The sequence below is a fragment of the Aotus nancymaae genome, unplaced genomic scaffold (assembly GCF_030222135.1).
Source record: "Aotus nancymaae isolate 86718 unplaced genomic scaffold, 86718_ANA_hifiasm-v0.15.2.pri h1tg000108l, whole genome shotgun sequence".
Taxonomy (NCBI): Eukaryota; Metazoa; Chordata; class Mammalia; order Primates; family Aotidae; genus Aotus; species Aotus nancymaae.
In genome coordinates, this window is record NW_026988523.1 from 6,739,450 (window position 1) to 6,753,165 (window position 13,716).

Here is a 13,716-nt window from a genome sequence, read left to right on the forward strand (position 1 = left end):
CAGGCAAACGTACTCTTCCACGTAAAAAACACCCCAGTCGAGACAAACCCAGAACATTTTTGTCAACACAGCAAGCTCCCCCCAGCCCTTTTCCAGTGAATCCCCTCATCCTTCTTGCCACCAATACCCACTCCTACTGCCCAGCAACCCAGGCAACAGCTATTCTGATTTTTATCACTATAGATTAGTTTTACTAGTCTTTTGTCTTTTTTTTTTTTCACTCTTGTTGCCCAGGCTGGAGTGCAGTGGCACAATCTCAGCTCACCGCAACCTCTGCCTCCTGGATTCAAGCGATTCTCCTGCCTCACCCTCCCGAGTAGCTGGGATTACAGGCATGTGCCACCACACACAGCTAATTTTAGTATTTTTAATGGAGACGGGGTTTCTCCATGTTGGTCAGGCTGGTCTTGAACTCTCAACCTCAGGTGATCCACCTGCCTTGGCCTCCCAAAGTGATGGGATTACAGGCGTGAGCCACCATGCCCAGCCTAGTTTTACTCGTCTTAATCTTCACATAAATAAAATAATAAAATCTGTAGTGTTTTCTGGCTTATTTTCCTTAATATGATTTTTTTTGAAGTCACCGATTATATATACCAATAGTTTATTATTTTATTACAGAGTTCCATAATATAAATGTATCACAATATGTATATTCATTCTCCCATTAAACAATTGGGTTGTTTCCAGTTTTTGGTTTTTGTGAATAAAGCTACTGTGAACGTTCTTAGGCTAATCTTTTTGACAATTGTTTTTAACTCCAAGATCTGTACATTGAGAAAGATATTGTCCCTTAGCTTCAGATTCATGTACCTAGTTGTTTACTTGAATGGTTCCTAGGTTCCTCAAACTCAAAATATTCCAAACTGAACCCTTCCCTTAATCCTGGTCCTCCTCCAAGATCTCCCTTCTCAGTAACAGCACCATTATGTACCATTATGCACTTGGTTTTGCCAACTTGACCAGGCTGGTCTCAAAGTTGACCTCAGGTGATCTGCCTGCCTCAGTCTCCCAAAGTGCTGGGTTTACAGGCGTGAACCACCACTCCTGTCCTTCATTTGGAATTCTTATTCTGATTTCTCAGTTAGTTGAAGATACTCAAGATTGATTGATTAATTGATTGATTGATGGGGTTTCACTCCGGTTGCCCGGGCTGGAGTGCAGTGACATAATCTTGGCCCACTGCAGCCTTGACCTCCTGGCCCCAAGTGATCCTTCTGCCTCAGTGCCCTGAGTAGCTGGGATTACAGGCATGGACCACCATGCCTGGCTAGTTTTTTTGTTTTTTGTTTTATATTTTTAGTAGAGACAAGGTTTCACCATGTTGCCCAGGTTGGTCTTGAACTCGTGAGCTCAAGTGATCCTCCCACCTTGGCCTCTCAAAGTGCTGGGATTACAGGTGTGAGCACACAGCCAAGATTTATTTCTTAAAATTTGTTTTTCTTAAAAATTTTTCTTTTCATTGTGGGGTCAGGGGGCAGGGCACTTTCTGGTAAAGACCAGAAAACCTGCTAGATAAATTCTAAAAAGGCTGTAATGTAATTTATTTTTTGGTAAAAAAAAGTTTTTAGAGATGGGTTTCATAATGTTGCCCAAACTAAACTCCTGGGCTCAAGCAATCCTCCCACCTCAGCCTCCAGAGTCCTGAGTAGTTGGGACTACAAGTACGAGCCACCATGCCCGGCTATGTTCAAGAATTTTTTTAAAGAAGAGAATGCAGGTATTATTTTTATTCTGAAACTTCTCATATTTTCCCTTGCTATTTAAGTGCTAACTAATGTTTACACTTAAATAGTAAACAGTAGCTTAAATTTCAAATTTTGTCCATCCAATTTTTGTTACAAACTCTGTTATAATGGAAGCTCTAAATGAGGACTATCTGATTTTTAGTTATTTATAAGTAATCTGTTTTAGTCTACTAGAATGCTTGGAATTCCTTTTTATCTTCCCTGCCTCCTAGGATATGTACATCTCCATCAGAGCTCTTGCTTGACTAGGTTCATTGTCAATGAGCGGTAACGTTTTGAAGGAATTTTTTTTTTTTTTTTTTCCTGAGCAGGAGGTCTCAATAGTGGGCTTAAAATATCAAGTAAACCATGCTGTAAACAGATGTACTGTCATTCAGGCTTTGTTGTTCTATTTGTAGAGCACAGGTAGAATAGCATAATTTAGCTTAATTCTTCAGGGCCCTAGGAATTTGGGATGGGAAATGAGCATTGGCTTCAACTTAAAGTCACCAGCTGCATCAGCCCCCTGTAAGACAGTCTGCCTGTTCTTGGAGGCTTTGAAGCCACGCACTGATTTCTTCTTTCTAGCTATGAAATTCCCGGATGTTGTCTTCCAAGAGAGAGCTATTTCATCTACACCAAAAATACGTTGTTTAGTGTAGCCACATTCATTAATTATCTTAGCTAAATCTCTGGATAACTTGCTGCAGCTTTATATCAATACTTGTGGTTTCTCTTTGCGCTTTTATGTAATGGAGATGACTTCTTTTCTTCAACCTCATGGATCTAGACTCAAACTTTTCTTCTGCAGCTTTCTTACCCCTCTCAGCCTTCATAGAGCTGAAGAGAGTTAGAGCCTCACTCTGGATTAGCCTTTGGTTTAAGGTAATGTTTGGCTGATTGGTCTTCTATCCAGACCACTGAAACTTTCTCCGTATCAGCAATAAGGCTGTTTCACCTTCTTGTCATTTGTATGTTTACCGGAGTGCACTTTGAATTTCCTTCAGGAACATTTCCTTTGCATGCACAACTTGGCTATTTGGTTCAGGAGGCCTAGCTTTTGGCTTATCTCTGCTTTCGACCTGCCTTTCTTAGTGAGTTTAATCATTTCTAGCTTTTGATTTAAATTGAGAGATGTGCAACTCTTCCTTTACTTGAACATATTTAGCAGGTGATTGTAGGGTTATTATTTTTTTTTTTTTTGAGACGGAGTCTCGTTCTTATTGCCCAGGCTGGAGTGCAGTGGCGCCGTCTCAGCTCACTGCAATCTCCGCCTCCAGGATTCAAGCAATTCTCCTGCCTCAGTCTCCCAAGTAGCTGGGATTATAGGCATGTGCCACCACGCCCAGCTAATTTTTTGTATTTTTAGTAGAAATGGGGTTTTACTATGTTGGCCAGGCTGGTCTCGAACTCTTGGCCTCAGGTGATCCACCCATCTTGGCCTCCCAAAGTGCTGGGATTACAGGCATGAGCCACCGTGCCAGGCCCATTGTAGGGTTATTAATTGGTCTAATGTCAATATTGTTGTGTCTTAGCGGGTAGAGACGTGTGAGGAGAGGGAGAAAGACAGGAGGATGAGTAGTTTATGGAGTCATCAGAACACACACAACGTTTATCCATGAAGGTCACCATCTTACACGGGCATGGTTCGTGGTGCCCCAAAACAATTGCAATAGTAACACTAAAGATCACTGATTACAGATCGCAGTGACAGATGTAATCATAATGAAAATGTTTGAAGTATTATGAGAATTACCTAAATGTGACACAGAAACATGAAGTCAGCACATGCTGTTAAAAAAATGGTGCCAATAGACTTGCTCAATACACGGTTGCCACCAATCTTCAATTTGTAAAAAAAAAATGCAGTATCTATGGATACAATAAAGTGAATCACAGTAAAATGAGGTACACCTGTACTGATGCTTGATTTGATGTCTGGTTAGACAATAGCAGGTTCATGACTGGTGCCAGGTATTTCATGGGCATGTCTTCAGCGTCTGTCAGGGATAATAGCAAGCAAGCCACAGGCTGTTTCTTGTTTGTTTGTTTGTTTTGTTCTTGTTGTTGAGATAGGATCTCGCATCTGTTGTTCAGGCTGGAGTGCAGTGGTATGATCACGACTGACTGCATTTTCAACCTCCCTGGGCTCAGGTGATCCTCCCACCCCAGCCTCCCACATAGCTTGGACTACAGGCACATGCCACCACACCTGGCTAGTTTTTGTATTTTTCGTAGAGATGTGGTTTCACCATGTTGCCTACACTGGTCTCAAACTCCTGGGCTCAAGCAACCCATGCGCCTCAGCCTTCCAAAGTGCTGGGATTACAAGTGTGAGCCACCACACCCGACCCTAAAGGGTGTTTTAAAAAAAAACTATATATATTTTTTCATCGTACATTGTGTTGTGTTTTGTTATTTTTGAGTTGTGGTCTTTACTCTGTCATCCAAGTTGGAGTGCAGTGGCACGATCTTGGTTTATTGCAACGGCCGCCTCCTAGGCTCAAGCAATCCTCCCAACTCAGCCTCCCTAGTAGCTGGGACCACAGGGGTGTTAGCATGCCCAGCTAACCTTTTGTATTTTTAGTAGAGACAGGGTTTTACTATGTTGCCCAGGCTTGTCTCAAACTCCTGAGCTCAGGTAATCCACCTGCCCCAGCCTCCCAAAGTGCTGGGATTACAGGCATGAGCCACTGTGCGTGGCCTATAACTTTTTTTTAAGACCGTATCTCAGTCTGTTGCTCAGGCTTGAGTATAGTGATGCAATCATAACTCACTGTACCCTTGCCTCAGCCTTTTAAGTAGCTGGGACTACAGGCATGTGCCACCAGAACCAGCTAATACTTTTTATTTTCATACAGACAAGATCTCACTTGGTTGCCCAGGCTGATCTTGAACTCCCTGGCCAGGCACGGTGGCTCATGCATATAATCCCAGCACTTTGGGAGGCTGAGGCAGGAGGATAGCTTGAGTCTAGGAGTTTGAGACCAGACTGGGCAACATAGTGAGATCTTGTCTCTACAAATAATAAAAAATAAACAGAATTAGCCAGCCACGGTGGTATGTGACAGTAGTCCTAGCTACTTGGGAGGTTGAGGTGGGAGGATCGCTTGAGCCCAGGAGGTCAAGGCTGCAGTGAGCCAAGATCATGCCAATATACTCCAGCCTGAGCAACAGAGTGAGAACCTGTCTCAAAAGGAAAAAAGCAAAAGAAAGATCTTCCCCACTTGGCCTCCCAAAGTGCTAGGATTACAGACATGAACCACCACACTTGGCCTAAATGATAAAATTTTTTATAAGTAAGTGTAGAGCCCTGCTGTGATTCTCTTAACAAGTGCAGGTGGTCTGCATCTGTGATGGTCATCTGTGATCAGTGGTCTTTGGTGTTACTATTGTAACTGTTTTGGGGCACCACCAACCACATCCACATAAGATGGTAAACTTCATGGAAAAAATGTGTGTTCTGAGTACTTCATAGACAACTCATTCACTTGTCTTTCTTCCTTTCCTCATACCTTGCTATTCCCTAAGATACAACAATATTGAAATTAGGTCAGTGAATAACCCTACGATGGCCTCTAAATGTTCAAGTGCCTCTAAGTGCTTTAAAGCCCTGCTGTGATTCTCCTAACAGAACTTGGCACGTTCTCTCTAAGGCATAATTGATCGATCTTTGAGCACCACTTGCACTTCAGCCTGGATGAGTTAGGATATTCCCTCTGAAATGATGATCATGTTTTTCTACTCTCCCTACCATTCAGGAAGAGACACAATGGTTTGTCAGCTTCCTTGGATTTTGGAGGCAGCATATACCACATTTGAGTATGTTGCTCTGATCCATTTTCTTTCTTTTTTTTTTTTTTCATGGGATGGAATCTCACTCTGTCACCCAGACTGGAGTGCAGTGGCACGATTTCAGCTCACTGCAACCTTGTAAAAAAAATGCAGTATCTGAACACAATAAAGTGAATCACAATAAAATGAGATATACCTATACTGATACTTGATTTTATGTCTGGTCAGATAGTATCAGGTTCATGACTGGTACCAGGTATTTCCTGGGCTCCTAGGTTCAAGCAATTCTCCTGCCTCAGCCTCTTGAGTAGCTAGGATTACAGATGTGCACCACCATGCCTGGCTAATTTTTTTGTATTTTTAGTAGAGACATGGTTTCACCATGTTGGCCAGGCTGGTCTCAAACTCCTGACCTTGTGATCCACTGGCCTCAGCCTCCCGAAGTGTTTGGATTACAGGCGTGAGCCACTGTGCCTGGCCCTGTTTTCAGGTAACACAAAAGATCTCAGCTTTGAGAGGGCCCCGGAGCAAAAAAAGTTTATTTAGCTGATAAAGGTATATCAGGGAGCTGCATGGAGATGATGGCAAGTTCTAGTAGAGTCAAAATGGGGTACCCGATGGTTTGGGAGAAAACTATGCCCTTTTTGGCAAGTGACTATTTTATTTTTGATAAGCAACTCTTGTTCTGATACTGGTTTCTGATAGAAACTGAGCACCTAACCATAAGGTACCAAGGGGCCATGGATTTTGAGGGAGCCTCTATGAAACAAGTGTTGTATGTGACACAGAAGCATGAAGTGAGCACATGCTGTTAAAAAAAATGGAGCCAATAGACTTGCTCAATGCAGGGCTGCCACCAATCTTCAATTTGTAAAAAAATGCAGCATTTATGAATACAATAAAGTGAATACAGCTATTTCATCCACGCCGAAAGTATGTTGTTTAGTGGCCATAAAGTCTGAGGTTGCCAGCGGCGTTCCATCATCAAGTGAACACTGTATATGTAGGACCAGAAACAAGCAAGATGCAAGGAAGTGTCATGTGAAGATGACTCACATTTACCGCATCTTTTCTGTTGCTTCTTCCTCAGCCCATACCTAAGGGCTTTGTGTAGAATTCTCTACGATCATATGCTGGGGAGGAAAAAAAAATCCCAGTTTGGTTACAGAAATTCAGGTTTTATTGGTGCCAACTGAAAAGCTTACAGTTTCCTTCAGCTGGAAAAGCAGATCAGAGGCTTAAGTTTGGTTGAAGTTTAAGATGTGTATTATTAATCCAAGTGGAGATGTGTTCAGCTGGACATATGAATCTGAATTTCAAGGAAGAGGACTTGATGATAGCTTAATTCAGATGCGATCCTGAACAGTAATGGGATAAACATCGCCCCTGCCCCAGTCAATAACACTTGAATGAAGACTTCTCATTGTCCACTTTATCCAAAAGGAGAGATGACATAAATATATGCAATGATTCCTGGAAGATAACAAATGGTTTCGCTGAATGGTCAGGGACTTGGGAGTGAGTGGACTGAAGAGCTGCTGACAAGGAGTTTCAGAAGTGTGGTGTGAGGCTAGATTTGTCAGAATGGGTCCAGAATGTTAGAATACTTGAGTCCCATGAGAATGACCATGAAAGATGCCTACTTCAGAAGACGATCTCAATAATGAAGATAAAATGACTGATACTATAGATGTCACTCAACCGCTTTCTGCTTTCAAGTGCTTGCTCAGTGAGCTCATGAAGTGGCCACTGCAGCAGATGATGGCTATGAGTCGTGTCAACGACATAGATGTCCTCTCATTAAGGCCACTGTGGCAGCTGCCTCTGCCGACTGCCCCATTTTCTAGCAGCAGCAAGCCATAAGCCCCTGAAATGATATTACATGAAGCAAATCTCAATTCACATATTTTTTTTTGACCTATCAAGAGCATTTGGCATAGTTCTTCTATCCTTCCTCTTTGAAAGACATTCTTCGATGGCTTCTAAGGCACTCCTCGTTTTTCTTCAGTTGAAAAAGCAGAGGCAACTCCAGACATTGCATGGTTTAGGCTTTGGCCCTACCACTCTCGGGAGTCTCCTGTACAGGAGAACCATTAGTGCCTCAGATCTTGGTGTGGACCCTAAGGTCCTTTCCAACCCCACAAGCCGCCTGTCAGGGTGAGCTGAGAAATCAGCCACAGGAAGCAGAGTCACTTATAGCTAAGAGGAATTGTTCTAGGTGTTGGTTAGTAAGCAGGAGAGAGAAAGGGGAGAAGAAAATCGTGCACAGGGGTCGAATGCCTTCAGCTGAACAAGACAAGGCATAGAGCTCTCTTATCACTGGGGAATGTGTCTGAGTCCCGTGGCACCAAAATATGTTTGCAGTGGTTATGAGTTACTGGTGGCGAATCTGTATGGGTCTGCAGCAACCTCAATTCTTGCCTCCTCAGAAGAAAGAATTCAACTGAAGGGCATAAGGCAGAAAAACAGACTGAGGCAAGTTTCAGAGGTTGATTAAAAAAGGTTTGGACTTACCTGGCAGGGGAGATACCATGATCACGAAGGTGGTTTTCCAAACGCGAGGCTTATCCATTGCACTCCGGATGTGCTGACCTGTGCGATTTCCCCAAATGTGGGAAACTCGACTGTATAATTTGTGGTAGTGGGGGGAGTGCGTTCACGCTTTCCGCTGTTTGGAAAAAAAAAAAAAAAAAAAAAAAAGCTTTGGAGCAGGAAAGAAAGGAAAGTACACTTAGAAGAGAGCCATGGGGACATCTTGGAGGCCACATGCCACCCCTCCTTGATTTTCCTTCTTTAATCATTTCTTCTCAATATCTTTGCTAGTTCTTTCTCATTTCCCTGACCTCTTATATTGGGGTGTCCCAGAGCTCAATTTTTTTTTTTTGAGATAGGGTCTTGCTCTGTCACCCAGGCTGGAGTGCAATGGCATGATCATGGCTTACTGTAACCTCTGTCTCCCGGGTTCAAGTGATTCTCCTGCCTCAGCCTCCTGAGTAGTTGAGACTATGGGCACCCACCACTATGTCTGGCTAATTTTTGTATTTTTAATAGAGACGGAGTTTCACCATGTTGGTCAGGCTGGTCTTGAACTCCTGACCTCAGGTGATCTACCCGCTTTGGCATCCCAAAGTGCTGGGATTACAGGCACGAGCCACCACGCCCGGCTGGAGCTCAATCTTTGACTTCTTTTCTTTGCATACTTTCCTTTCCTAGGTGATCCCTTCAAGTCTTACATCTTTAAATAACACAAATTTGCTAACAAGCTATGTTTAAATCTTCAGCCTTGTTCTAAAATTTAGGCTCATGTATTCAACGGAATGCATTTCCACCTGTGTGTATATTTTACATTTAATTAGTCAAAAACTGAGCCCCAGATCTGTCCCTTAAGACTGTTCCTCCTGCAGTCTTCCCTTTCTGAATTGATTGCAACTTCAACTTTCCAGTTGTTTAGACCAAAAATCTTGGAGTCAGTATTGACTCTCCTTTTTTTTTTTTTTTTTTTTTGACACACAATCTCATTCTGTCGCCCAGGCTGGAGTAGAGTGGTGCAATCTCGGCTCACTGCAACTTCCACCTCCTGAGTTCAAGCAACTCTCCTGCCTCAGCCTCCTGAGTAGCAGGATTACAGGCATGTGCCTCCACACCAGGGGTTTCACCATGTTGGCCAGGGTGGTCTTAAACTCCTGACCTCAAGTGATTCCTCCACCTCGACCTCCCAAAGTGCTGGGATTACAGGTGTGAGCCTGGCCTGACTCTTTTCTTTCAAACCACACATCTAATCCATCAGCAAATCCTACTGATGCTAACTTCAAAATTAACTCCAAATTTGATCACTTACCACTGACACTACCACTTTGGATCAAAGTACCATAGTCTCCTGAATTACTGCAATAGCCTCTCAATGGATTTTCCTGCTCCAGCTCTTGCTTACCAACAGCCTAGTCTCTATATTCAGGTCAAGTCACTCTACTTAAAACTTTCCAATGATTCTCATCTCATTCAAAGTAAAAGCCAAAGTTTTCACTCTGTTTCAGCCCCATTGGTCTCCTTAGGGTTCCTAGAACGTGCCAAGCTTGTCCCCACAGAAGGGTATTTGCACATCCTATTCCCTGAACTTGGAACATTTCCCTCATCCCAACCCTACCTCCAAATATCACTATATTTTGTTATTTTATTTACCTAAAATATTTGTACAGATGTCACTTTCTAAGTGAGGACTTACCCAAAAACCCTATTTAAAACTGCAGGCATCTTTCCCTCTGCGTTCCTTATTTCCCCTCTCTATCTTTCTTCATGGCACTTGTAATTGTACGTTATGTTTTGTTTTGTTTATTGTCTGCTCCCTCTACCTGCCAAGAAAGCAGCCATTTATTGTCTGTTTAATGCAGTGCCTAAAACACATTAAATACTCAGTAGATATTTTTCTTTCTCCCTATCTTCCAACTTTTTTTTTTTTTTTGACAGAGTCTTCCTCTGTCACCCAGGCTGGAGTGCAGTGATGGGATCTTGGCTCATTGCAATCTCTGCCTCCCAGGTTCAAGTGAAGTGATTCTTATGCCTTAGCCTCCCACATAGCTGGGATTACAGGTGTGCGTCGCTATGCTGGGCTAATTTTTATATTTTTAGTAGAGACAGGATTTTGTCATGTTGGCCAGGCTGGACTTTAACTCTTGACCTCAAGTAATCCATCTGCCTCACCTCCCAAACTACTGGGATTACAGGCAGGACCCACTGCAACCAGCCTCTTCCAACTTTTTTGTTTTGAAAATTTTCATACCTAAAGAGGCCAGGCATGGTGGCTCATGCCTGCAATTACAGCACTTTGGGAAGCCAAGGTGGGAGGACTGTTTGAGCCCAGGAGTTTGAGACCAGCCTGGGCAACATAGGGAGGCTCCATCTCTACAAAAAAATTTTTAAATTAGCCAGATGTGGTAGCACACACCTGTAATTCCAGCTACTTGGGAGGCTGAGGCAGGAGGATCACGTAAGTCCAGGAATTGGAGGTTGCAGGGAGCTATGATCACACCATTGCACTCTACCTTGGGTGACAGAGCAAGACTCTGAAAAAACAAAAAACTCACAGAAAATTTAACAACAAATACAATGGATATCCATATCCCCTTCACCTAGATTCATTAATTGTTAACATTTTGACACATTTGCTTTATTTCTCTTTCAGTTGCACTACTTACACACACATACACCATATACTTTTTTTTTGCTGATTTCATTTGAAAGTAAGTTTTAGAGGTCATGACCCTTCACTCACAAATAATTTAGCATGCATCAGCTATGATATAGAACATAAATAACCACAATGTAATTATCATTCAGGATAATTAACAATTTTATATATATATAATAATTATATATATACACACACAGCCTGTATTCAAATTTCCTCAGTTGTTCCTGTAATGTATTTTATAGCTGTTTTTAAAAAATTAATAAAGGACCCAATCAGGAATTATGCATTTCACTTAAATGCCATGTCTCTTAAGGTTTTGAAATTTAGAAACAGTGCCCCAGGTTCTTTGTTTTTATTTTATAACATTGATAGTTTTAAGGGTACATGCTATTTGTCAAAAAATATTTTATAAATTAATACATAATGATTGCTTCAGATGTTTTTGCTTCCTGTCCCTGCAGCTCTGAACTCTGATTATTCAGTGGTCTGAGAATGGAGGAGAAGAATACTGCTACTGAGGAATACAACAGCAATTCTATTGAAGTTGAAATTCAATGGCCATTTCAAGTTCTTCTTACCACCAATACAACTGGTAAGAGAGGATTATGGGATTGGTTGTGGTAACAGATTTCGGATATCAGGGGAAATAGGGCTGCTGCTATCAGATGGGAGGAAGAGGAGAATAGACAAACTCCAGGTGATTACTGGGAGCTCCTTCTGTTATTGGCATATTCAGAGGTAAAAGGTAATGGAAGACTACAACCTATACAGGCAGGACTGTCAAAGGGACAAGATTTTCAGGAATGAAAGACAGTAACACACTAGATAAGAAATAGATGGCCAAAGGGAGAGAGAACACAAAGTCAGTAGCAAAGAAAGCTCCAAGACACTGGCAGCCAAGCCTAGACCTGTTAGGCAGGAAGTTTGAAGAAACTTTTCTGGGGACAGATCCACCCACTTCAGGGATTCCTCAGCAGATGATCCAGGCATATCATCTGACATGGTTTGGCTGTGTTCTGCCTGAAATCTCGTCTTGAATTTCCACATGTTGTGGGAGGGACCTGGGGGAAGGTAACTGAATAAGTCTCATGAGATCTGATGATTTTAAAAAGAGAAGTTCCCCTGCACAAGCTCTCTCTCTTTGCCTGCTGCCATTCCACATAAGATGTGACTTGCTCCTCCTTGCCTTTCGCCATGATTATCAGGCATACCGAGCCATGTGGAACTCTAAGTCCTATTAAACATCTTTCTTTTGTAAATTGCCCAGTGTCAGGTAGGTATGTCTTTATCAGCAGCATGCAAATGGACTAATACATCATCTCGCAGTGAATCTGAGAGATAACATATTGCTGTGGTGTCATTTTTTCGTGTCCTCCTGAAAATTCATAGGTTGAAACCTAATCACCAACTTGATAGTACTAAGATGTGGGGACTTTAGGTGGTGATTAAGTCACGAAGGCGGAGCCTTCATGCTTGAGATTAGTGCCCTTGTAAAAGGGACTCTAGAGAGCTGTGTTGCCCCCTATACCAGGTGAGGACACAGCAAAAAGACACCACCTATGAAACAGGAAGCAGCCCTCACCAGACACAGAATCTGCTGGCATCTTGATCTTGGACTTTCCAGCCTCCAGAACTGTAAGAAATAAATTTCTGTTGTTTGTAAGCTCTCCAGTCTATGGCATACTTATATACCAGACTAAGACAAGGAGAAATGGCCTCAAAATTCGGAAGCAGAATTATTTCCAACTTTGAATTCTACACCCAGTAAGTATGCTTTTTTTAAAAGGAGGGAGGAGACACCTTCAGACATGCAAGTACTCAAAAAATTTAATTTCCCATACATTCTCTCTGAGGAAGTTGCTGAAGGTGTGCATCATCAAAACAGGAGATCTGTCCTAGGAGAGAAGTGAAAGGATTCTCCAAGATGTTTATCAAGGGAGACCCTAGGATGACAGCTATGTGACAAGTCAAAGTTAAGGTAGGTCAGAGGCCCTGGAACAGAAATATTTAGGAAGATGAAATTGATAGAATATGTGAATTTAAACAACTGTAAGAGAGTTTGATTGAATTAGAAATTAGAAAGTTAAATACACACTCACAAATTATTAACTCTAGGGAAAGCAAAATATTTTATAGGAAAGGAAAATGATCATAGTTGACTACATTGCTCCATTCCAAAAGCAAATATAGTCATAATAATATAAACATGTATCTAACCAAAATTATATCACTATATTGTGATAATAATGATAACTGCTTTGTATGTCTGTGTTTAATTGTGGTGTAGAGAGGAAAGACCATAGGGAATGCCTGCAACTAAAAGAATATGACATAGCAACACAGACATGTTGTCTAGAGTGTGGAGGTACGTATGAAGAGACTCATTTACAGGTAAATGTAGTTGCCTTTGAACACAGGGAAATGATGGGTAGAAGAACAATTGAGAGCTGTTCTTTATTTTAACATATCTCATAAAATGTGTTGACTTTTAAAAGTAAATATAAAAAGTTAATTTATAACCACAATATTTCAGAGGCATTACTTAGGACACCGAGATAGTTATTTTGTTTACCATGCCTTGTACATGCTAAAGACACATAATTTTTTTTTAATGGAATCCTTGTAAATGTGTCAGAAGTTATGAGCCACTACTAGTCTGTAAAATTGAGATCAGGGATTATTTCTTATACTTCATTCTTATACTTCAGGACACAGTGTGGCATTATTTGCATTGCATTTTTATTAATGTGTAGGATATTCTTTGTATAAGACTCAAGTAGAACCAAATCAAATTCCTTTTTAGTCTCAGTTAATGTATAAACAATTCTGACTGGAATATTTCACTTTAAAGTGAGATCTGCTCTTTCCTGTGCTATGAATTAAAACATTACCTCCCAATCAAGAAATCAACAATGCAGTGATTTGAATGTATGGTCTCCAAAATTCAGGTATTGCCAATGTGGTGGTGTTGGGAGCTGAGGGCCTTTAAGAAGTGATTGGGCCGTG

At 41.6% G+C, this 13,716-nt stretch overlaps 1 non-coding gene and 1 pseudogene across 1 annotated transcript; one reads left to right on the forward strand and one right to left on the reverse strand.

Annotated features, from left to right (window-relative positions):
- Window positions 1–1,478: 1,478 nt before the first annotated feature.
- On the reverse strand, window positions 1,479–1,544 carry LOC135272358 (U7 small nuclear RNA; annotated as a pseudogene).
- Window positions 1,545–8,028: 6,484 nt separating this feature from the next.
- Window positions 8,029–8,193, forward strand: LOC135272405 (U1 spliceosomal RNA). Its single transcript, XR_010340558.1, has one exon. It is a non-coding gene; the product is annotated as a U1 spliceosomal RNA (small nuclear RNA).
- Window positions 8,194–13,716: the final 5,523 nt, after the last annotated feature.